General features: G+C 39.3%; 1 protein-coding gene across 6 annotated transcripts in view; it reads right to left on the reverse strand.

The window, feature by feature from the left end:
• LOC113026980 (zinc finger protein 469-like) overlaps positions 1 to 19,253 on the reverse strand; it is a 227,278-nt gene that overhangs the window by 51,846 nt on the left and 156,179 nt on the right. For 5 of the 6 annotated variants that reach the window (XM_026176333.1, XM_026176331.1, XM_026176329.1 and 2 more), the window contains one exon: positions 8,601 to 8,735. The gene's annotated coding sequence lies outside the window, so the exon portion shown is untranslated. Of the gene's footprint in view, positions 1 to 8,600; positions 8,736 to 8,886; positions 8,949 to 19,253 lie in introns of those variants that run through there. The other variant, XM_026176335.1, reaches the window with a different exon arrangement.

Raw genomic sequence — 19,253 nt, forward strand, 5'->3', positions numbered from 1 at the left:
TGAACAGTGGGTTTGAAAGGGAACGTGAAATTAGTGGTGACTCATCTCTGGCCACTATGTTATTATATCATTTCTTCACCAGTGATGATTTCAATCGATCTAAAGTTCCATGAAATCAGACCAAAAAAGCCAAAAGAATGTCTGTCTATGCGAAAGACGGAAATTATTTGTTTTTAAGAGCAGGTTTCCTTCGCTTCATATAGTTAATTTAATATAGTACAAAATCTTAAATACACACACATGTATGAGATTTTTTATAGAATAAAATTCCACTTAAAATTTGAAACCATTTTTTCCATAAACTTCATTTGAGTGACATGTGATTGTACTACTTAAATGTCATTTGAGACAAGACAAGAGATCTTTATAGTTATAGACACACTATGGGCACATTATTTGGCTCCTATTATCTTAAAGTAAAATTGATGAGGTAGAAGACAAGAGAGTGGAATAACAGAGAAGAGTTTTTTACTCCTTTTACTTTTTACTCTAGCCTTAGCTGCAAATTTGTTCCTGCGTTCAGACTTTCTGTGTACAGCTTATATGTTGTCCTAGTGTTTAACAGGTTTTCTCTGGGAAATCCCAAAACAAAAACCCATCGGTTTTCCTTGCTGGTTAAAAAGTGATTTAGAAAAAAAACAACTACCAATTATCAAAAAATAGAAACTAGTAGACAGATGTGAAGTATTTTTACCTACTATTTCCATTTTTTACCCTAGCTATTTCACCTGTAACTAAGACATCAGCCTCCAACCTCTTTCAAATTTCATACACCAACACATGTAGACTGTTATATGGCTGATGCAGAGATCTAACTGTGTCACTGAAGATGAAACTGCCACTGTAGTAGAGGACACACTGTCATAAACGAGGATGGTGGGAAGAATCAACTTTGTGAGTTCCAGCTCATTTGAAATACAAAGTAACGCCCAACTCATCCACACATTGCCCTGCTTGGGCTTGCCATTAACCCCGGTGACCTGTAACTGTGTGTTTGTGTGAGAGTGCCCTGTGTATTTGCACATCTACTATTCCTAGTGTAGTGGAGGGCCAAGGGACCACACGAGAAGAACAGAAGAACGTTTCCTTTATAAACAACTTTTAAATCAACCATTTCTTAGCCACAGTATTTTTCCTACGAATTTCTAGCCAATAGTTAGGAGCTGTAATTTATGGGTCCACTACAGCAGTAGCATATTCAAAAAGAATGTGCAACTGCTCTACTAAGTCTTACTTAATTCTCCACAAAGCTGGCAACTCGTTGAGCAGGTTTACAGCATCCCATCAATATTTTAGTTCCCAACTGGAGATAGGGTTTCCAGTATGTTTCTAAACCTTGTTCCAGACCAATTTAGTGTCTTAGTCCACCCATGGTGTTTCGGCTTAACTTTTATTACAATATAATGAATATACATCCTCGATCTATATGACGCCTGAGTTGCACACTTCTCTTGATGCAGCTAGCGAGCACAAGTTTAGCCTGGCAGAATGTAGCTTTGCATTGCTGAGTGTGGTTGAGATTTATGTTACTGCTGTGGGGCGTGCATGTGGCTAACAGATGGTGGCATCCTGCTCCTTTTTCCTCCCTCAGCACATCACCGCTTAGTCGGTCCCCCAGCCCATCCCTATCTGCTTTTTCTCTTTTGGTCTGATACAAAGTTTTGAGCAGTACATCAAGAAAGCTTGTGCAGTTGTGTTTTTAGAAATATCATTTCCATTTTAGTATCTTAGAAATGAAATTTCCAATGCTAAAATGCTAAGCTATTCTATCTTATCCTCTATTAAGACAAAGAACTGGTCTCTTCAAATACCTCAACTAAATATCCATTAATCAGCTCCAGACTTCAGAACTTATTTTAGCCTCCTCTTACCATCAGCCAGTATATTTTAAAAATAACATTAGCTTTTGAATTCAATACATACAATACGTCTATCAGTCCTTTTAATTCAGATTTCCTGTGTCAAACTCTTATTTCCATCAGTGACCCCTTGTGTCCTATGGATGGACCATTGTCATCTTGTAACAGATAATTCCCATCAAGTTAGAAATATTTTAATAGAGAGACAATGGGACCCATATCACTGTGGCTCAGGAGGTGAAATAGATCATCTACTGATCTGAACATCAGTTCAATCCCTGAGCAAGGCCTGCCTGTTTCACTGTCCTTGGACAGTTAAACGTTAAATGTGCATGAGTATTACAGGTAAATGCGTTTATGATTTGAGTGCTTTGAGTGCTCATTAAAACTAGAAAAGCAAAAGCACTGCATCAGTACCAGTCCATTTAACAAATCATGCCAAAGTGCATTGTTAAAGGTAAAGTCCAAAGGATTTTACCTTTAACTTGTGCTAATTTGTCCATAAATTCATGTGACCCTTTTTCTTTCTTCTTTTTGGGAGGCAGTATTTCTTTTTCTTTTTTCTTTTTCTTTTTGTATTTTTAAGTTATTTTGTGGCCACTGTGGACCTTGTTGCTCTAAAGCTGCCTTAAGCTGTGGGAGATACTAACTCTCATTAGAATACCAGACAAAATCACATGCAACTGTGGTGTAATTCCTAAATTTACAGCATGTATTCAGAAACCGCCGACCATGTTTGACATTCACTTTAGGAGACAAATTGATACCAAGCAGTGACAGCACACATAAAAAAATCCCACTCAGCCTGTGATGACACTGCCTATTTTGCTCCCTTATCTAACCCATCACATCAACTCTTTAGCTGTCACACCGAATGCCAAACACAGAAATCAGGCGCACATGCATATCTTACAGTAAAAGAGACAGAACACTATTCTAACACTGTACAGGTGTAAGCAATGCATTTTTGGCCCAGTGCAATCTTAAACAAAGAAATCACCAAAACTTTGAGAACCCCAAACGGAGGTTTTAACCACTGAGGAGTTGCAGAAGGGTTTCCAGGCAGCTAGATCTGTGGAAGGGGAGCTACATAACACTGCTGTCTTTGTGAGTGTGTTCAAATAGTATTTTGATAGTATAATAAAAGAAATAGTAGTAATAGTATAAAAAGAAATAGTATTTCTCCCACAAAACGCCACGTCCAGATGAACAGAATCAACTTTTGGAGATTCAAATCGTATTCTGTCAATCAGATCACCTTTACATACCCACATATCCATGGCAGTGCTACCATGAAGCACAGCACATGCCCCATGTACAGACTGGGAAGTAAATATCAAGTGACGTACAGTATACTGTGGATTTTCACATGTAGCACAATCAGTCATAAAGGCATGTAGTAAACAGAGCCACTTACGCTGCCTTAAAGTGCTAAACCGTGGAGGCTATCCAGAAAATATTTACACGGACTTTTAAAAGTGTAGCCAAAATGAGTCTTCCTTCCCACACACATTGAGGCAGTATGAGTTGGGAGACCCATATCCATGCGCAGACACAGATAAACACACAAAAGTAATCAGACAAGCGCACAGCCCCCGTCTACAGATTCAAGTATTCCACTCGGTTAATCTACATCCCACTCTCAGAGTCTGAGAATGTACAGCTGTGTGGTTTTCTTGACACATTCAATTCCCTGCCATTGGGAATCACCTCAAGGTGTTCTGAGTCATCTGTTGGTGTTTGTGTCTTCATCTATTCTATGACACCACAGAGCTGCAACCACAAGGAGTTAAAGACTTTTACTATTGAGACACACAGATGCAGCCACAAACGTGCAACCACAAATCCACACACCCACACAGTTACACATGTACTCATATAAACATGGAAGGAAATGCGAGTCATATTAATCCTCGAGGACACCAATGTCATTCCACTCTGTGCCCTTTTTCGGTCCCAGTCTTCTGCGTCATTTTTTGAAATGGAGCATAAGAGGAGAACAAAGTGTTCTTGTGGATCATCGTGTGTCTTTGATAACTCCAAAGAGAAAGTGACGTCCAGGATTTAACATTTGTTGATTTTTCCTCTCATGCTGTGTTTCTGCTTGGTAATCATACTTCAAGTGTGACCACAGTACTAAGAAGAAACCTTACACATGTAGAAGCATTTTTAAAAATGTAAATAAAAAGTGCTCAGAAAGGGAGATTTTTTTTCATGTGAATTTTGAGCCTGTCAAATGTGGTGAACAATTTTTCCCACACGGGGTCATACTCTGACGTATGGACATGTGCCTGTCAGTGTGATAACACGTAATGTTGAATCTGTTCTGCGTAAATGTGTGTGTGTGTGTGTGTGTGTGTATCTCTCTCTCTCTCTCTATATATATATATATATGTAAATATGTGTGTGTGTGTCCTTTCCTTTCCCTCTGTATTTACACCGTTAGCATCCTTGCCAGCCCCCTTTTTATCATCTCAGCATATTTGCTTACCAGTCAGGTGAGGTGACATATACAATGTGGATCACATGGTATATCTTACTCCAGTGAACTGGGTGAGGGCTGTACTTTTTCAAACAAACAACACAACAACAAAAAAGCTATACTGCAGGAATTGTAATGATGAGGCATTAGGCAGGAATTTGGTTCATTAAGTTACGTGTCTGGAAACAGCTAAAATCAGGGCAGTTGTCAGGGGATTATTATCTCCACACCCACGCTTTTGGTTCTTTGCTAAAGTTCTGAGAAAGTCCTGGGTTGCAGGGTACAGCTGATATGTCAGTGCCTCAGGCCTAAAGGCTGAGATGCCTGCATACCTGAAAATGTTTCCATAACAGCACACTTTAGTTAAAGACACATTTTTCTGTATTTGTTCACTTTAGGAGTATTTGTATCATTCATAATCTAAGCATCTGGAAGACAAATACACATATTTGTGATTGAAACTCAAATGGACATGGGCTGAACACATAAACCAACCCTGCAAAGCAAACGGGAGAAGTTTGCTCCCACAACTTTCTGCCAGGCAGGCAGTGTGTATTTTAGGATGCATTTTAACCCAAACCATGATCTTTTCCTAAACCTACCCAGCTACTTTTTTTTTTTTTTTGCCTAAATGTAACCATCTAACCAAAGTGTGCTAAAAACTGAAAATAATATATGGAAAAAGAAAGCTTTCTCTCTTAAATCATTCCATGCAAAGTAACCAGCACATAAAATGACTAAATAAAACTGCGTATCATTATAGTTCCAGTGAAATATACTCTAAATGTAAGCAAATACAGATTAAACACCTTCAAACAAAGATTACCGGGGGAGATTTATGACAACGTGATAAAAAGCACATGAGAGAAAATGGAAAGAAAGTCATGCTGGGTAGAAAAAAAACAACATTCCTCAGTCACTTTGGTAAACTATAGCTCATTTAAGACTAAATGTTAACTGATAAAAGCTGGGGTTGCCATTAACAGCAAGTAAAAAATGAAGGTAGTAAACAGTTTATATAAATGCTTGTTGAATGGACCAATGGAAACAGCTCCAGGTATTTTGCTCTAGCTGAGCAGATGAGACACTTATCTGGAAGGAAATGCTAAGGCACTGCCTACATGAGACTTTGTGGTGTTTACTGATGATTTGGCACTATGACAGCTATGTCTGTGTGCTTTAAACCCATTTGTTTCTCTTTTCTTGGAGGTTTACTGGTCCACCAGGGCTTGTTGCAGTGCTGCCTGTCAGAGACGAATATACGAACATTCAATGGCAGCATCATGTAATGGAAGCTAAAACGCAGCAATTTATACTGTAAAACAGAAGTATTTTTATAAGCCCGCACTTATATAGGTCTATATACATAATGTTAGTTCAATTCGGAATGATTTAGTCATAAAAAATACAATATTTCTAAGATTTTGGCTGCTCGTATTTCAAAGTAGTGTATGACACTGCATCAGCTTGTCAGCGCCTTGCATGCATCACGTTAAAATACTGTGACAATACAAAACAGTGTTTTACTTGGTTTTTTTTTGGTTGAGGTTTTATTTAATTCATCTCTAAGGGCATATTGAGATATCCTTGCCTGAATTAATAAATGCAAGGGAGCAAGTGAGGGCTTGCATGTGTTAGCTTTTCCAGCTAGTGAGAATGCACTGTGTGCCTTGCTCTGTGCATACATCTGTACATGTACATACAAATGCAAGAGGCTGGTACATGCCAAATATTTTCTTTAAATTGAGCTGCCTTTCAAATGAAAAACAAATCCGATTTAGACTGGCAGTTTGAAAAAAAGACTGCTCCAGAGACTGCTATATGTGATTTAATAACACGCTGCATTATGCGGTCATTGGATTAGCTTTGATACTAAGCCAAATTTACAAGATAAAAGAAAGTAAAAAAGAAGGCAGCGCTATATGCAGAGGTCAAAGAGACCCCAGCAAAGATCCGAAACAAGGATATAAGACTGCCCCAGAAACGTGCCCAGCTTCAGAGGTTGAAAATGGCTAATGAAAAACATAACAATGCTAGAGGACAGAGGATGGAAAGGGTATCTTAAGGGGAGGGACAAAAGGGGGAGAAGTAATCTTAGGTAAAAGGTCCGCAGCACTGATATGGTTTCTATTCTTGCAGCATTTTCTGGGTGTTTAAAGAGCTCAAGGCAGCAGGCCTGTCATACAGCTGGACTGTCACTCTTCAGTGCTGTCTCCCACCTCTGACACACCCTTCTCCTTCCATCTGCACCACTCCTTTTGCTAACTGCCTGGGGTTTTATTCCCTTGACTATCAATGACACCTTTATCTTCTTGTTTCACTCAGCCAACATTTTCAGGGCACACCAACTTCATGTCAAACATCACTCGTCCATTCTGTTGTTCTCATCAGATTATGCATGTGCATCCCCGTACACCTGGATTCCTGACCTCACTCCCGCCTACGACCTCATAAATCAATCAATCCTCTTATAAAGCTTTTAAAGGAATACCTGCTTTGTCCCTCTATATTGTGAACATGACTCTGATTGCTGATGGACACATCTGGTACCTTGTCTACTGATCACTGCATTTGTACCTTCTTTTCGAGTCACTGTTAAAGGTATATAAAATCTGTGTGGTATATAAAATCTTATGGATGCTTTGGAGTAAGGTAGCAACAAGAAATAAACAGACTTCAGAAGCATTAGAAAACACACTTGCATGCACAGAACACATAGCACATTTTATGAACTCATAATTGCAAAGTTTATAGCCTTGCTGCTGCTCAGTCTGCCTTACAGAACACACACATAGACGCACAATTTCCCTTGGAAGTGGAGCAAAGTAACCTAAGGCAATAATTGACAGCGCTGACAGCAGTGGACAGCAAATATGTAATAAGTACACATATCGCAACAAAATATTGGATCAGCATTTTTGGAGTTATGTTGTTCACCGCTGAAACAAAGCGTTCGCCGACCAGGACCCAAAGTATAACTGTCTCCTTCACGCAGACATCATGATGGCACACCTGGCAAAATACAGCATTACACTTACAGGGGGAATGCCACACCTGGCAGCAGTGAGGATGAGTTTTCCACCTTTCAAATGAGTGTGGTAGTCAGGCTGGCACAGGGAGGTAGACTGGCATGACCGAGCAGGTTCCACTTGCGGAGCAGGGGAGGATAAAGTGGGTGTGGGGATGAAAGGGAGGGGAAGTGGAGGGCTCAGTGCAAGCCAAGGAAACACAGGTTGGTTGGAGGCATGTAAGTTGGGGGCTGGGTATATTCACTGTGGAAGTAGTGAGCGAAAAAAAAAAACCCCAAACATTCCTGTGACCTCTCTCTCTCTGCTCTACCTTAACCCCACCATTAGGTTCCTCGCCACACCCTGGAAGCTCTTAGCTCTGAGCTGTCACCGGTGGGCTAAAAGCAAATCAAGATAACCACAACACAGAGATGAATCAATCGGAAGGTGAATGAGAGGCAGAAGAAAAAAGAAATACTTAAGTCTAAATGTGGAGCATGTAGAAGCAATGTGTAAACAGTATTACAGCAAACAGGTATAGGCAGGATCACCGCTGTAGCTTCTTCTCTGCTACTTTTTGGTGTTCAAAAAAGATAACGCACACTTACAAAGTCTACACAGACTCTTGTAATATTAGTCTGTTGCAGCTGTTTTCTGCTTCTCATTGCTAACATAACAGCTGATGTCCTGTAAACATACAAAACTTAAAAGAAATGCTTAATTTATTTTATTATGTGGCAGCAAAATGTTCATGCAAACCATATTGTGACCAGATGAGGTCTTGACTCTTTTACTAGCTGTCCACTGCTGAAGCAGGACAAGTTTTTTGTTTGATCTTTCATAAACCAAAGTTCAAACTGAATCAAAACAAAACAAAGGCACTCGCAGCACACGTGCACCCCGCTGCAGCGACTTTCCTCCATTGTCTTTTGACCTGCTTCACCTGGTGATTCACACACACACACCAAACTCTAATCTAAGGGAGGAAAAAGGTGCCACAGCCACTTCAAAGTCTGATGACTAACACAAGAGTGGTTTACATACTCAAATATAAATACGTGTCTTCTCTGAGGCTAAGGTGGATTCAAAGAAAATTCCACCCAGTCCACTGCATGACATGGCTTTCACAGTCCCAGTTCTACCATAATGATACCTGTGTTTACATATAGACACACGAAAACACATGCACACACATGCAGACACACACTGGGAAAGCTCAACATTAGGTAAGACATTCTCTCCTCCGCTCACCTTTCTGGGCTGCACAGTGACTCCAAACTCCAATGTATGAGGTGTGTGTCAGTCTCTCCTCTCCTTGATCTTGCTCTCCCTTTCCCTCACTTACTCCTCAACCTGCAGTCATCGCGTGGCGCTAGTCACGGTGAACTAAGGCAGAGGGAAAAAAGAGGAGGGATGGGAAGGTTAGAGGGACAAATGAGTCCTGCCCAGACTGATGAGAAAGGCTTCCAAAAAAACGCCCTCAGGAGAGAAAAGATCAGAACACTTTACTCCACCAAAATGTTTTAAACTTTCTCACCACTGCGCTGTTTCCACCGATTTCTTTTTACTGAACTCCTTTTTGTTCTGTTCCTTTTTCCTAGCAGTTTTTAAAGGTTTTCCTAAAAACTACTTTTCCCTCTTAAAGTCCTGCCAATCAGCAAATCGCTTGCTCTTTCAAAAAAAAAAAAAAAAAAATCCTGCTTCCTTTCTCTTTCTGCTTCTGCCACTCACAAGTTCTTCTTCTCCCTGCTGTTGCCTGTCACTGTTTATCTAAATTTGTCTGAATTCTTTCTCCGTCTGCCTCCTGCTCTCACACTCATGCACCACACTCACAGCGTGTGCTTTACCTCGCACTTACCCTGGTGTGCAGCTGTGTGATGAAGGAAACACACCTGCTTTTACTGAAGTGTGTGTGTACATATATGTGTGCAGTACAGAGCTTACTCTAAGCCAAAAGATGGAATCCAGTTGGAGTTTGCTTTCCATACTGTTTCAACTGTCATCTGGTTTCAGAACTGTTAAACTGATTCTATAAATCTATACTTGGCTGAAGGCATTTAATAGGAAATGTTTAAATGTTTATGGTTGGTTGGTGACTGCATGTGACAGTGAATAATATGGCTTCCATACCTGCAAGACACTCGCACAGATGCACTTTACAGCTTTAATGACCCTAACATCATCTTTCCAAAATTTGAGGGATGCATGGTGCTTTTTGAGAGGCAGGCATGCAAGTTTAATAACAGAATTACTGGGACCTACTGGGAGAAAGAAAGGAGATGTAGCTAAAATCGAAATTGACTGACACACTTCAGTAAGAATCCGTTAGTGGGCTGTCTCAAATTCACAAGAACCTTTTTGACCCGGGGCTGTGTGTTTTGTATGTGCTGCAGGGTTTCCTCTAGGTGGAGCCAAGTATGATTGGCTGTAATCCAGAGCACCTGGCTGGTGTCCAACAAGGTTATTATCTACCGGTTAACCTCTGTCTGTCTACACGTGGACCAGCGAGCCTATACGTGCTCCTCACCATGCACTCAGCACCATCTTACTCTGTATTATCGTTCAGTTTTTCATCTAAAACATGTGCCACATATATGCACGAACACTCATACCTCATTTTGCTTCTTTTCATTCATTTTAGCCTATTCTCATGATATTGTTTGTTAATTATTATAACGGTGGCAGTCCGTCTCTTCTCTTTGTTGTGGTCTGTGATGTAACCATAACAATCTTTATTACTGCATGTAACTTAGAAAGGGTCAAAAGGAGGAGAGTATATTCACTCCAGCTCTCCAGTCATCTTGTAACCTGATCAAGAGATAAGCCAGAGCAGTGCTGACAACAGCTTTCACAATATAACCCAGCCGTGCAGCAGATGAGAGATTTTCAACAACCGCATTACGATTCTGAGTCATCATCACGATCCTAAATACCAGCTTGGCTCCAGCTTCAGCTGCTCAATTGTGATACACCACAATGATCATCAGCCACATCCCCACAAACCTCCCCTGACTCCAAAGATAGCTGCTTTACGATCCCATGCTTCACTCTTCCCCCCCACTCCCAGGGAGCACTACTTAAAATCAAAGTAGCGTGTGAGTCAGCTCTCCAATCATGAAAAAAAATCCTATTTACAAGCCTTGACCTATGAGTCACTATGTAATCGTTGAGAATCTGGAACAGCTTCCTTCTCTGCTGGTCATCCCTCACTCCCCCAGTTCCTGTTTGTCTGGTTTACAACATTCCCATTTCTCTTTCTGTCATTGGACGATTTCAGCAGAAGGGTCAAATTATGTCAGTGGCCCAAAATGTGTTAAGACCTAACAACTGTTCACATATTTAGGTCACTATCCCAAATGCCTGCATCTACAGTTTGTGCCTGCATTTGGCAGTCTCTGTGGTTTTGTGTGATTGTTTAACTCTGTCATCAAACTGCGCGTGGGAACTTTGTGTGCTGATTTTTACACACAGGTTTCTGTTCTGTATCTGTATACAGATGTTAAACCAGCACGTCTTGTTTTAAATGTCTTTGCCACTGATACAAATTCTGCAGAGATTTTATTCACAGGGCAATATTTTTTATTGACAAATAAATATCTTTTTTTGTTATATTTGGTTTATATGTTTACAGGTCATCAGTTCATAGGTCATCAGCTGATCTGTGTTTGCTGGCGGTATCTCAGAGGATTGTGGTTTTGAGATTGTGGCTTCCAAGCTGTGGAACAGGCTTCTAATGCACTTGAGATCCGTGGACATTATTGATACATTTTAAATGAAGCTTAACATTCACCTCTGCATGATCGCTTTTGTCTAGTTTTTACCATGTACACTACTTTAATCATTATGTCTTATTTTATATGGTAAAGATGTCTAAACAATGGTAAATTGGTATGAAGGGCCCAAAGTATGCCTATAAAATACCCCCCACATCATTACACCACCAGCAGCAACCTACAAGCCATGATGGAAACATGCTTTCATGTTGGGTTTTCACCAAATTCGGACTGTACCATCCAAAAGTTAGAGCAGAAATGGACTGTCATCCAACCAGGAAATATTTTTCTAATCTTTTTTTTTGTCCAGTTTTGGTGAGCATGTGGGAATTATAAACTCAGTTTCCTTTTCTCAGCTGACATACTGTATTGTTCATTTGGAGAATCTCTTCTGCAAACCTTTGATTCTAACAATTGGTTATTTGACTTTCTGTTGCCTCCATATCAGCTCTCAGCAGTCGGCCCATTCTCCTCTGATCTCCTGCATCAACAAGATTTTAGTTAAGTAAACTGCCGCTCACTGCATAGTTTCTCTTTTTCATACCATTCTATATAAACTAGAGATGGTTATGCGGGAAAATCAGTAAAACAAGTGTACCTAATAATAGGGCAGATGGTATGTGTCGTCAGTGATATTCCTGATTCTCTGGCCAACGTGCTCCAAATCAATCCATCCATCCATCCATCATCTTCCGCTTATCCTTGTCAGGGTCAGGGGCGGGCTGGAGTCTAGCCCAGCTATCGTAAGGCGAGAGCCAGGTTAGACCCTGGACAGCTCTCCAGGGTCTAACCTAAATGTGATAATTAAGGGATTATTTAGTATTAGTGTTTTGATCACTGTTTAGCCATGTTACTGGGATCTTAACATCTGCTAGTGTATTCAGCACAGAGGTCATCACGGTTTCTAAATGTTTAAAATAAACTACTGGTACATTGTCATCCACAATTACCATCTTCTAGGTGGTTCTTGACTAAATGTCAGGGAATTACCAGGAAGTTAGGAGAACCATTAATGTCTGTTCAAATTTGATAATAGCTGATAATGTCAATGTCATTACTAGAGCACTTGTTCAGGAAACCATAAGTATGAACATTTTACCCTTTTCCAAATTTAGTGGTCTATTATCAATTTTGTAAGATATTAGAAATATTAGACCAATAGATAAACTTACATTTCTATCCAGTGAGCCAAGTAAACTTCCTGGGGTGGCTGCTGTTCAACTTGTATTCTCATGCGTCTCTTCACCAAATTTTCAAAATTTGATTGACCCTGAAAGTATCAGTATCTTGAGAAACATATGTAATATGTATGTTATAGCTATCAAAAACATTATCCTAGATTAGGATTGAGCCCTAACCTGAGATTTTGCATTATCACAATATCTTAATTATGATTTACTGCATACTGGAATCCCAGATTTAAGCAATAGTATGACAAAATCTGTTCACAAAGACAAATACTGGAAATTCACCATTACAATTCCAGTTAAGACAAGAGCTTATGGTCATCTACATGAGGCAAAAATGGAATATATACCGGATGATTGGAACACAAGGAAAACAGAGGGGTTTTATTTCACAGACTTGAGGTTTGGAAAACTTCACAATGACCAGAAATGGTTAGTCATCATCAGTGATGGTTTACCGTATAACAGCACAGGAAGGCAACAGATTCCTGTAAATGTGTAAGTGAACTGAAATCAATACAAAAAATGAGCCAGGTTTGAGAAAGAGATTTTAATTTTTTTATAACATTTCTGGATCATTTGCAGAGGAATTTTCACCAAAACCCTACATAATATCAGGCTCTTCAATTTTTCACTGTATATAGATTGTGTACTTATTTGGTAGGATCTCTCCCATTATTTTTAATAACACCTGTTTTGTTATTCTTCTAAGTCTTATTATTATCAAAAATGACAGACAGGTACTTTTATTGATAAAAGTTTCTTAAAGCTATAGCACTATCAGATAAGCATATTCCAGTAAAACTCTATAAAACCAGGTCAATGTCTAGCTCAGAGAAAGGAAAAGAAGAACTGGACAGAATGATGAATTACAACAAGTCCCTGTAGGTTGTCTATAGGTAGAGCAAACTGAAAAGTAGCTGTCTAAAAAAAAGAATGCATCTGACTACATGGGTGACTTCAGCTGATAATGACTGGAATCCAAGCCCAGCAGTCATAAATTTTTCACTGGATGATTAAACTGAAAGGCAAAGAGAAGGTGAAGAAGTGTTTGCGTAGGGGGTGCATATGTGTGAGTGAACGAAAAGAAAAAGGAGAGACTGAGCCAGAGAAATCAAAAGTTCTTCCATGTGGCTTTGTGTGCTATAACACCTGCTCCTACTTTTATTTGCCGCAGGAGACAGGTATGCGAGCTGATGCAGGTATAGGATTGAGAGAAATACATGACCCCACTATCAGCTCCATAAGGGTACACACACACACACACACACACACACACACACACACACTAGATATATATAGAGATAGAGATAGAGAGAGAGAGAGAGATAGAGAGAGAGAGAGAGAGAGAGAGAGATAGAGAGATAGATATTGATTTCAGTCATAGTAACAATAAATGTTTAATTGTAATAATAAATATTACGAGCTCCTTCTCCAAGCAGTCACTCCCCTTAAGCTAAAATGTTGTTCTTCTGGAAAGATATACTACATATCCTCAAGCTTTTCATCAAAGGCAAAGACAGATCCAGCTTCAGTGAATCTTCAGCGCGCACTGCTAAGTAAGAGACAACCGGATGAAAGAAAATACATTAATCATGTTCACTATTTAAATTTGGGATATATACAACAATGTTTCTGATAATGAATCTTTATTATGCCTACAAAAATGATAAGGTATCTGTGGCAAGAATCCAAGTGAGCTGACATGGCTGAAATCAGCTGATGGTGTTTCCCTCTCTTCTCGGCTATCACTCTCGTTGTGATTGGTGTAAAAGCTACTTTACTTTCTACACTTGTAAGCTTTTATTGCATGTTTCCTTCAGTTACATTAATGCCGTCTCACTTTACTTGTCTTGTTAGTTTCACTGCACATGCCTCACATTTACATGAAAGAATAAATTAACCGAATGACTCTAGCACCGAGAAGGAGACTAGTGAACGTATATAAGGAGATTATCACAACTATAAGCCTCCTTCTCAAAATGAGTAACAAAGCTCATAAATTTAACACTCTGAGGTCTAACAGGTAATAACCCAAACTCCAACCCCCTTCCTAACCTTTATTTTAAAAAGGGACTGACTGACTGTTTTATGTAAAACATGCTTGATAATTGTCAGTTAGAATGATTATTTTCTTTGTTCTCTGATTGCAAAGACTAAGGAGGACCATTTAATAAAAACAATAATTGCATGTTTTGATTGCATAGAACACTCGATGATTAGCAGTTATTGTCAATACCAAGTGCTCTGATATGACATACTTGGTACTGACACTTGGTATCAATGGATGCTCAAAGCTAAGCTTTCAGTATTGTTTTGGAACCGGAAAGACTGAATCAGCGCATCATTACTCTCTCCTGTGGACTCTGTATTTAATTCTTATTGTCTTTTATCAGCTGAGACACAATTAGTAAAACAATGTATAATTTATACAGTTAAGTGCATCAATATTTGGGGAGAGACAACTTTTTTTCTAAATTATCTAAATTTCTACATTACCACAACTCAGATGCAGTTGACTGAATTAAAGCTGAAAGCTCAGACTTTTAGCTTTAATTCAGTTGGTTGAACAAAAGAATTGCATCAAAATTTGAGGAAGTGAAGGATTTTTTAACACAGTCCCTTCATTTCAAGGTCTCAAAAGTGATTAAATAAATGAAAATAAGATGTTCATTTCTAATACTTGGTTGAAAACTCTTTGCTGGCAATGACAGCCTGAAGTCTTGAATTCATGGACATCACCAGATGCTGGTTTACCTCCTTTTTATCTGCCAGGCCTTTTACTGCAATGGCTTTCAGTTGCTGTTCATTTGTGAGCCTTTCTGTCCAATGTTTAGTCTTCAACAAGCAAAACACATGCTTAATCGGGAAGATCAGGTGACTCACTTGGCCATTCAAGAATATTCAAGAAAATTCTTATATATTCTAATTAGCTGGATTTGAGCAGACAGTGTGTCTCTGAACACCTCCGAATTCATTCACCTGCTTCAGTCCTTTGTCACAACGTCAATAAACACTACTGTCCCAGTGCTACTGGCAGCCATGCATGCCCATCACACTGCCTCAACTATGTTTTACAGATGATGTGGTATGCTTTAGATTATGAACTGTTCCATTCCTTCTCCATACTTTTTCATTCCATCGTTCCAGTAGAACGATGGCCAAAGAATGTTTTTTTCCTAAACTCTGCTGGCTTTTTCATTTTTAAATTTTTTTTTTTTTAGCAAAGTTCAATCTAGCCTTTCAATTCTTGAGGCTTATGAGTGGCTTGCAGTGAACCAGTTGTATTTCCTTTCAAGAAGTCGTCTCTTTATGGTAAACTTGGATATCGATACTGTCACGGCGAGTGAGAAGAGCCGTGTGGAAGAAAAGAAGGAGGATCCAAGCACAGGTAGTCGTGAAGGTGGTTTATTGACTAAACGGCAAAGGGAAAACGGCAAATGAAGACAAACTAAACTATACTGGAAAACAATTAAACTACAGCGCAGAAACCAGAACATGAAGGAGGGCGAGCAGAGGCAGACGATGGTAGACAGCAGGGAACACATGGATGAAACATGGTGAATACACAGACGGACCAGCAACTACAATGACAGAGGACACAACTTAAATACACACAGAGAAACACAGGGGAATTACACACAGGTGGTGGACACAGCTGGGAATAATCAACAAGACGAGACAGAGGTAAAACTAAACACACACTCTCACATGAGACGCAGACCTTCACAATAAAACAGGAAACAAGAACACTACACAAAGACGCAGACCTGACACTGAGAGACAGACAGACAGAGAATGACACATGGAACCTGAACTGAACTAAACTAGACGTGAGATACAACCGAGAACAAATCCTTAAACATGAATAAACAGAAACATAGAATTCTAATAATAATCATCATTATAATAATAATACCCATAGCGCCCAAAACCACAACAATCATTCAAAAATAAACTAACCATCAAAACTCAAAATACTGGTTCGAAACTGACCCAGAACCGTGACAGATACGCCTGCCTCCTGGAGAGTTTTGTTAACATGGTTGGCTGTTGTGAAGGGGTTTCTCTTCCCCATGGAAATGATTCTGCGATCATCCACCACTGTTGTCTTTTGTGGACATCCACGAAAGTTTATAATCACCACTAAAGTTACAACATTGTAGACACTGATACTGATGTAGTAAGTTTATTCACACAGCCTGTATTTTGAAAACCTGCCATTAAATGAATCTTCAGGACATCCATAAATCTGTAATGTCAAACAGTCACTACCACATTGTGGAAACTAAGACAAATTTCATACCAAAACTAGGTTTCTGAGTTTATATGTCTCCTGTAGTGCTATCCTGAGCTATACTTTTTTTTTTTAGTATTTCCTCACGGTATGCTTGTGAAAAATAAATATAAATATAATAAACATAAACTATTACACTTAAAGGTTTTGTTGCTAGCCAACAGCTCTTTAAGGGTTACTCCTATACTATAATCTGGGGTCATTTTTTCCCCTTGTTTTTGCTGGCGTATTCATGGCAACAACATAAAAGGAACACTACTCTTCCGGCAAAGCACACTGGCAGCAGCAGCTAATTTTATTTAAAGGTACAGAAAATGAAACAGCCCATTTGGAAAAGGGCTAAAACCAGGGATATACAGGCATGCTAGAATGAACAATTTGTGCTATATTTTGAAGTGAAACTTGACAGACTTTCTGGGGACATGTGAGACCTACATTAACTCTTTAAGAAGGGGTGTAATTAATGGTAATTTTAAGCAAATATGAGAAGAGGCCGTACGTTGCACTCAAGTTGCACCATCTAAAAGAAGAAAGGCCAAGCACAACCTGCAAAAATAAAATACCACTAGTACAAGTAAAGCATGGTTTGAAATATTTTTGGTTACATAAATTCCCTAAAAACGTTTATGCAGCCAAACAACTTGACGTTCACAAAAAAAACAACAACAAAAAAACCCATTCAAAATAAAAATTCTGAACACTCCTGTGATGTCAGCACAAATCTTGTAATAACCCAGGAGAGTTTCCTAATGTACCTACAGTTTCGTCTTTGGATGACTTGCTGTCTCTTATCTGCCCCCTGCTGCGCTCTGGGGGTGTGTAAGACAGGATGGGGATGAGACAGGACAGGATGAAGAGGACATGCAACCTAAATATGGCTCTTGCAGCCTAGGCCACATGGAGACAGAGAAGGGGACCACAGACCTCGGCAGCGTACAATTATCCAAAACAAGAGAGTCAAGCCAACCTCCTCTAACTGAGACGCACGACAAGAGCATAACAGAGTAAAGTCAACACCATATTTTACTGTCCTTTACCCCCTGGATCACACACTCCAAAGAAATTTTCACACATATATATAGTGAAATGGCGATATGTGAGATAAGTCACTGCATATTTTTAAAATCTGTGCTACAGTGCTCTCACCATATAAACATCTTCTTCCTTATATCACTTGACAGATACTTTGTGCAACCATTTATCAACACAGCTAAATACATCTTACACATGTCATCGTCATTAAGATATGCTTTAGGCAAATATCCAAACCCTGATAATAGTAGTCTTAGATGTCTGAGCATGCACTTTCCACAGTTTAGCATATGGCACAGATATCTGCCTTTGTAGTGAAATACATCAGTTAAAATCTTAAAAGCTGTCTGGAGCTGGCAGTCATTGGCATTCCTTAGGACTGGGGGCCTACAGAGGTAGATAGTACTGGACCTGCAGTGCACCAGTGCTCATGGATGCGTTCAGCTGAACAACAGAGGGCCATACGAGTGCCATAGCTTACCTGAAGTAACATATTGACATACAGATGCAGTAACATAATGAGGGCCACTCTTCATCACACCTGGAGGATATCCAACTAGATATATCCAGGCAGCATGAGCTTAAGAAGGGTCCTCCTTTAGAAGAGGCCCAGAAGGGGAGGCAGATCAAAGGCCCATCGGCATGCACTGTGAACATATTACAGATGAGCAGAGGTTCCGCAGAACCATGTAGGATTATATAATAAGAGCTCTGGTGAAGGCACAATTCAGTGAACATCTGACGATACAGAAATGATTGAAATTTGGGTTTATTTGTGTGAAGCAGCTCTTTTTTTATACGGGTCATTTTAATCATTCATATAAATATAAGGACTAAGTGGCTTGGAAAGAAAGCAACTGGACTTTTTGAAGTTTGATGAAGACGAAACATCCAAGAAGAAACATCTTCACGAAACTTCAAAGAGTCCAGTTGCTTTTTTTCCAAGCCACTTAAGATGACCACGACCTGGATGACTGAAAAACCTACACAGACAGATTACTGATAAGGTGTCAGAAAATATGTTTAACCTACTGCCATCACAGTGTTTTAGTCCCATAATGATAGGACATGAAAAGTACTTTTTTTTTTAGCGAATAATCTTATTTGCAGTAAGTGTTGCTATATAACATTTTTTGATGCATCATAAAACCAAAAGGACGTTTTTCTTCAGTTGGACTTAGATTACTGGTTTAAGATTAAGAAAAAATTCCTTAAGTCGCCTTAGATTGAAGCAACAGAAATTCTCATAAACACCACATTGTAGTGTTGTTCAGTCATTTTAGTTTATCATGGTTTTTTTTCCCATTTGTATAGCCTTTTAATAGAAAAAAACATCATTTTTTTCAAGTGTTTATACTGTACCTAAACCAGCCACTTAAGCACACCTGTTTAATTGCTTGCCAACACAAATATATAATTAGCCAATCACAAATTTAATGTCTTTAGGCACGATGACCTGGTGAAGTTTAAACCACCTAAAAACGAGAAAATATCTCTAAATAACTATGCCTTGCTGAAGTCTAAAGTAAATGATTAGACTACTTCCAGCTGAAATAATAACTCAAATAATCACTCGCTACAATTAAGGTATACAGAAGAGCATCTCTGAACAGAC

Source organism: Astatotilapia calliptera, chromosome 7, assembly GCF_900246225.1.
Source record: "Astatotilapia calliptera chromosome 7, fAstCal1.2, whole genome shotgun sequence".
NCBI lineage: Eukaryota > Metazoa > Chordata > Actinopteri > Cichliformes > Cichlidae > Astatotilapia > Astatotilapia calliptera.